Raw genomic sequence first — 7,497 nt, 5'->3', positions numbered from 1 at the left:
GGAAGAAAGGTGGGACCGCCTGGGGCAGGAGCTCGAGGCTTAGCGAGCCGGGGCATCTCACAGCTTCAGGGAAGCAGGGCTTTGTAACCTTTCTCCTCTCTGTAAGCAAGGTCATGCCAGAGACATATGTGTATTTGCATGCTGGGGGGTTGGACTAGATGATCCCCAGAGGTCCCTTCCAACCCCTGCCATTCTGTGACTCTGTGTATTTCTACTTACGGGTCTCTGCCTCAACTGTCTCCCTCTCAGGAGGAAGAAAGCCAGTCAGGCCCCCAGATTAGCAAGTGGTTTGGCAGTCCAGCATCTGCAAGAAACATACGGCTGGGATCCAACTATTAAGTCTTCATCAGGACCATAAGACCATCCCCAATGGGATTCTCTCCCCTCTCCCTCCCCGCTTCTCTTATATCTGCCAATCTTAATTTCATTTTAGCTGTAAGAGTCTCTTTGCTCCTGACATTTCCTCATGTATTTCCTAAGTAAACCTATGTTTATGACATTAAACACATTTACTGTATATTGGTATCAAGCAATTGCTTTTAAAATATAATCTTCCCTTTTCTGTTATTACCCCTTTATTTTCTCTGCTTTTTTTCTTGGTGAGTTATATGGGGAAGAAATTACTGCTATTTTGTCTTGAGGTTTCCCTGAGGAACCTTGTCAAAATGAGCAGTCCTTTCACTAAGCTTTCCTATACAGATTGAGCAGAAATAAAACAAAATAATTAAATGGCTCCTGAAAGAATTCAGTGCCTAAAACCCTGGGGAAAAATAATGGTTCCATCTATGCCATTGTGAAAGCCTTTACGGCAGCACAGCATTTATGTTCCACATCGGGTCTTACGGTGCCACCACCATCACCACCAGATCTGAGTGCTTTCCAGGCGTGCAGCTAAGTGACGTGACTAACAAGTGTCGTCTGTTTGTTCTCGTAGCCTCTCCCCACTGGGAGAAACCTGTGTGATTGAGAGCCTTGTTTTGGAAGTATATTGCTTTTGTTTGAAGCTTATTTTTATTCTTGTTTTTAATATACTTGTTATCATCTGTTTCTGTTAAAGAAGTTTAGTGGCACTCGGGGAGCGAACGTGCCTCCTCTCTGCCCGTTCTCCTGAGTGCTTTGTTCTTCAGTAGGACATATTGAGAAAAAAATAAGTATTTGGAAAGTTTTTCTCCAGTTAGGAATAAGAGGCTGAGTTTCACACTGGTGATACACATAATCTGTGCCTACAAAGCAGCACGATGAATAATGTCTTGGCTCGCTCTGCTGTGCAAAAATATCCTGCATCCATGCAAAGTTATGGTTACCACAGCCCGAAGCACGGCTGCGGCATGGAAAACCTGAGCTCCCTTTGTCTTTTTTTCTCTTTCCTTACAAAGCACGTGAGGCTTCCTCAACTTTGGAATTTGCCCTTCTCATTGGATCAAACAGTCCAAAGCTGTTTAGTTTTCCAGCTCGTCTGCTCCCTCCCAACTTCTCAGAGAGCAAGAATTAATGGGCTCAGTCCTGCAAGACACTGATCTTCCTGGCACCGGTTCAGCGAAACACTTATGCAAGTGTTTGATTTCTGACCACGTGTAGAAGCTGAGTCGCTGAGGTTAATGGGACTGCGGCGGGCACAGCAGTGGGATCACCTTCCCTGACCCTGCAGCCTGACCTGCTGACATCCCTCTGGCTCCCGCGCTGCCGTAACTTGGGGGTGACCTCAGCACATGTTTGTTTATCCTGGAGTTCAGTGAGTATATGGGGACTTTGCTGGATTTGAAGTCCAGATCTCCGCAGAGCAGTAACCAGGGAAAAGCACATGGGTGGGATCGGCTCCATGGTTTTGTCCAGCTGCCTTGGCCATGAACCCCTTCAGGCACCTATGACATAGGCAACCTCCTGGGACAGCACCCTATTTCTCACGGACACGCAACATCTTCTGATGGTATTTTTTGCCTTGCAAAGGTGCTTTGTGGCACAGGGAGGGGAGGCTGGCACTGCAGTTTGGGTACTCGGGTTTATGAGGACGTGTGCCTCAGCGGTTTCCTCCAGTGCTGTGTTGTATGGGTAAAGGAGAGGCCGCTACCCCAAGCAAGGCCTGCGGCACGAACAAGGGCTCTCACGAGCTCTTTGTTCTGTGTAGAAACAACAACATTCATCTTAGGCACGAGCACTCACAAAACTTATAAACCTTTCGAGGCAGCCAAAATTGACCCATCCTTTTTCTTGAGGGGGTGGAGGAAACAAGCTCCAGTGGTCCCAATTACTCTGTTTGCTAGAAAAAATATTTTTGTGTAATGACCTCAGTAGGGAGTGAGCGGCTCCTTTTGTGTATTAAATTAAAATCTCTGGGGGAACATTAAGCCCTGTAATTCGTATTTCTCAGATGCAATTTAAGTCTTTCATCAAAAAGCCTCGTAATAACTGAGCTCTGTGATACCCAGTAGATTCATTTTCATGTGAAGGATGAAAATAGCCAGCAACATGTTAACAAATTCCACGGGGAGACCAATTGTAACGATGAAAACAATCATCTGACGTGGGCATGAATTTGCAAATACAGTGCTTTATGGATCACTGAAAAGGAAAAGGCTGTCTTAAACATTTTCTTTATATTAAGATAGAGGTAGGGAAAAACTCCCTAGCCTGCTCATTAAGAATGGAGTACATGAGCAGTTTCCAAAGAACAGAGGCCCATAACGATGCATCTCTATATCTTATTTAGAAAAAATCCCATGTACCAGGAAGATTGCTTGCATAAGCTGTCATCACTTTCTGCTGCATGAAATTGACTGAGAAAAGGCAAGGTCTGCACGAGTAACAACTTTCGCACACTGGTAAGTGCAGAGAAGAATGCAGTTTCCCATGCAAATAACTGATGCTGGATCAAACCTCATGTTTTGAGAAGCACGTGAATCATTCCCAAGGTTTTGGGGCTTTTCCAAGAATTGTGAGTGTAGGAGAGCCCCAAGCCTCAGGATGCTTCCTCCGCCCGCGTCCTGGGACAGCGCTGGTACGTCAGGAAACATCAGCAGAGATGGACCTGAGACACAACTTAGCCCCTGGGGTGGGTAGGCATTTTCTGGTGGGAAAAGCATCAATCCTCCTCCCACCCCCAGCTGAAAACCTTACCTAACACTGTTGCTTATTCAAGCACAGGGACGGCTTCGTGCCTCTGCAGCGGGCCCCCTCCTAAGGAGCGGCAGAGCCTTTGGGAGGGCGTTCAGCAGCACCACTCAGAGACGGGGGCTGTTTCTGTGCAGCCATGGTCTGGATGTAAAGCTCTAAGCTGATGACTCAGGTCAAGGAGAGGGAGGACATGGCTGGACATAAAGAGGGAGATGAGAAAATAGAAGAAAATACAGCAAATTATTTACCAAAATAACAGATACAGTCTTTGCACTACATTGCAGTTTAAGTGACAGTAGAACATCTGGCAGTCTCAGAGGATAGTGGCTTTGCCAGTATACTAGCAGATTTGCCTAAAATCATTTTAATTATGATTTTAAGCATAAAGACTCTTTCAGCAGGATTCATCACCTGTTTTTGAAACATTTTCCACTGGAACCCTTGTTTTTTGCTATCCTTAGATATTTACTGCTATAAAAGTAACACATGAAAAGATGCTTATCAGTCCCATCCGAAACATATTTTGTTGCACACAAATTCTTTAGTCTATTTTTGTATTTAATTGTCTATAAACAAGGAAACTAAGACCCAGTCCCATAGTACACATGCCAGCCATGTGTATGTCAGGTACTAATTTTCAGCACGTGCTTGATTTGTCAAAAAAATTGAGCAGAATAAGCTTCCTAAGCCCTGGTTAGTAGGAAATGGGGCTGAGGCAGAGTACAGTTACAGTGGCCTGTGAAAAGCAGAACAGGAGATCAGGTCTATGATATATATTTTTCCTGATGGACTTGTGCAGGACAAAATTTGCAAGGAGATATGGCTGGTGAATGATACAGCTACACTAGAAAAATAACCTGGACTAGACACAGTAGTAGAATGTGGACCACAGCCTACAGGTACAGGTTATTCTGCTGAGATAAGTTATGCTGGAAAAAATAATTTGTGCCTCTACTGAAAGTCTTTTCCAGAGATAGTACAGACTGAGAAGACCTAACACACACAGAGATATGACCCAAGTTATGCCACTAACCCTTTAAAGTGAGACCGTGACTCACCATCATTCTCTCCTAAACTCCTAAAATCTTCTGCAAGGTTGTGAGTGAAAGTATTTGTTTTACCAGCTCCTGTCAGATCACTTTATTCCCAGAAATCTGCCTGGAAAACTGCAGAAGAAACATAATAGGCGTGCCCGGAGGCAGGGGAGAAGCCAGCTCCCGTTTGCTTGGGCCAGGCCAGCTAAAGCCACCGGAGAAAGAAGGGGCAGATTGTCATCACACTGCTGGAACTGATAACAAGTTCTTATTTTCATCATTGCAAGGGATATCAGCCATTTCCTTCTGTCTTCTTCTTCTCTCTAACTGTGGATACCTTCATGGTGAGTTAATACAGCTCAGTTTACGCAGAGCTGACCAACAGGATGTTCCTGCTGTAATTCCCTCCACCAGCTTGCACTGGGAGAGCACCGAGGAACAAGCCCAAAGACCAAGAAGGCAGAGAAAGAAGCCGGTGTGTTATATAGAAATTTCTTTGTAAGCAAGAATATTAAAAGGATGAAAATCGATTCATAATGAATTCAGGAGGCTCTCTCTACATATTTTAACTGCGTGGTATTATCTCATTGAAGAGCCACTCCAGGCTCACTAATGCACCTTGTTACACAAGCAAAGCACTCCAGCATTGATTTTTCTTTTGCAGAGGATTATGAATCAACATGATTTAAGCAACTCTATGGCAGAGAGTAATGACCAGCCCCTGAAAGTTTACCCAAGCACAGGAACTTTCTGGACAGAAGCAGTTTCATAGCAGCGCTTTTAATTACATTTGAAGACATGGATTGTCCATTAATATTTGACCTCTAATTACGTTTTTAAGAGGTGGCTCTATTGAAAAACAGTTATACCATGAAGATGTGTGCAGAAGCTAAAACCAAAGCAATTTAGTTTGGGTTTTTTTTTCCCTCTGCAGCCCTTTCAGGAATCTTTGCTTGAATGAGCAGGTCTGCTTCTACCAGAAGGCCAGAGGCGCTAAGGCATGCACCACCGCTCAGGTCCCGGGGCTCGAGAACCTGACAGGGCTGTTGTAGTTATATCTGCTACAAGGGTCGCAACTAAAAAGCAAGCAACTGCTTCCCTGGCTTGCGTGTGGAGGCGCTGGAAGGATTTGGTTGCGAAGTGGTAGCTGTGGGGTGGAACAGCCACAGCAGGCTCCTCTCCGCCTGCACACCGCACCCCGCAGCTTTCCGACCAGTGGGACCAGGAGCTGCTCCGAGGCATCCAGCACCTGCCTGTTGTGCAATGCTTCTTACTCAGGCAAGAGGGGGAGAGGGCCCTCCCTCCACGGATCCCCGAGAGCATAAATACAAACCGTAGCTATGGAGCAAGCATTTAGTGCTGGAATCATGAATGAATTTACTTGGCCTTGCACTTCCCGCTGCGGCAATCGGCAGCCATTAGCTATCTGTGACAGCTGCCAAATTCAGTGACCTTCTGGACAGCAGAGAGCCAGGCAGGGCCCTCCTGGGGCTGGCAGGGTTTGTAGTTCTCTCTCCAGGATCCCACTACCTGCCCCAAGCTGAGAAAACCCTGAGTTTCTTTTCTGTTTGTAACCTCTTTCCTCAAAACTCCCCAGTCTCCAAGCTGTCCAGATGCACTGATGTCATCCAGTGGGTCTTGCATAACTTCCCTCTTGAAAAAAAACACTAAAAGTGCTGCAGTAGCAGTTCCTATGGAAATTTATTATTTTAATAAGATCTTCTGAAGCACTCAAAACCGAACTAACAGCTGTTCAGAGACCAGTTGTTTCCCCTGAATTCATTGAATTTCTAGGTGAGCATGGACATTTGGGATATAAATTTGAACACTTCTAAAACTGAAGCTCAGAAAACATCCAAACCAGAAACAATATCTTGATGATGTTGAAAACTGAATTTAGCATTCCGGTCCCTGTTTTCTTTTCCCTCTGGACAGGACAGAAAAGATCATTGGTTTATTGCTCTGCTACTAATGGCACCAAATAGCTTTAGCTGTAACATAAGGAAATCTCTTTTGTTAGCTTTAGGTACAAATCATGGGGGTACACCAGAGCTTGCATTAAGAAACCACACAACCCCATTCTCTCCTGTGCCTCCTGTACAGCCTCTGTAGACTTCACTGTGCTGCTTTTGACTTACACCAGCATAGAAGAAAAGGAAACCAGTTCCAGCAGGGCAGAGATGACTGCGGGGCTATAGCAGGAGTCTGTAAAGCCCTGAGTGTCAGGAAGAAGGTGCACAAAGGTCCTCCAGGACAGGAGCTAAGGATCATAACGCAATGACCAGGCAGAGGGTTTGAAATGAACTGAAGGATCTATTTCCTTCACACCAAATACAAATGAGCCATAGAAACTGGCCGTGAGATGTTGTCAACACTAAAGCTCATGGTTTTTCAGAAAACTAGATAATTCAGTTGAATAGGGATCCATGGAGGGCTGCTATATTCAAAAGCACTACCTCTGACCCAGGAAGCCTTCGAGTTACAGACTAATAAAGGTGTCTCACACTATTATTTTCCCTGTTTTATACTCTTCCTTAGGCATCAGCCGTGGGCTGATGTTGGCGGTTTTTGGGCTGACCCAGTGCAGCTGCCCCTGTATGTGGAAAGGGAGCGTAGCCCCGTGACATCCTCCCCATAACAAAAAATCCAGGCCAGAATGCGACACACAAGGGAACTGAATGGATACACAAGGGATTTGAAGGGGATGTAGTGTAGCACTTGGACCCTGGGAGAGGCTGAGCAAGGTGAGACAACCCTTTGGGGCAGGAGTCAGCCCAAAATCTCTTGTGCGTTTTTGGTTTCCCAACTGCTGGTTGACACAAACCCTCCAGGATCCCACCGAAGGATCCCTGGGTTTTGACTTCAATGAACAAGCTTCAAAGACTTGCCATAATTTCTTTTTTTTTTTTTTTTTTAATACAAACAGTGCTCAGGATGATATTCACCATGCTTGATCTAACTGTATTTGGTGCAGAGACTGCAGAAGATTTTTTTCATACACAGACGTCCTTAAGAATTAATCAGGCTGTTTCCCCTACTGCCTGGAAAGAGCAAAAACTCTCCTGTCTTAGGACCTTTCTGTGAAGATTTTTCCATGTTGTACTTTGTTTTGATTTTCAATTAGACAAGTCACTGGAGAGCATGACAGATGTGAAAAGGCTGTTTCCTTTACATTGTACATTCAAATGGAATTTACTTCCCTATGTATCACATGCGATTAAGCCCAAAACCTTGGTCTTGCAGCAGGTCTGCAGTACCATTGCCATAGATCTATGCCATCTTCCTTCACAGGTGTGCAAAGGAGCGTGAGAGATGGCTACTGCCTTTGCTCACACAGAAAGCGACTGCGTGA

Source organism: Opisthocomus hoazin, chromosome 3 (assembly GCF_030867145.1).
Source record: "Opisthocomus hoazin isolate bOpiHoa1 chromosome 3, bOpiHoa1.hap1, whole genome shotgun sequence".
Taxonomy (NCBI): Eukaryota; Metazoa; Chordata; class Aves; order Opisthocomiformes; family Opisthocomidae; genus Opisthocomus; species Opisthocomus hoazin.
The sequence above is the reverse complement of the archived record's forward strand: the minus strand, read 5'-3'. Positions refer to the sequence as shown.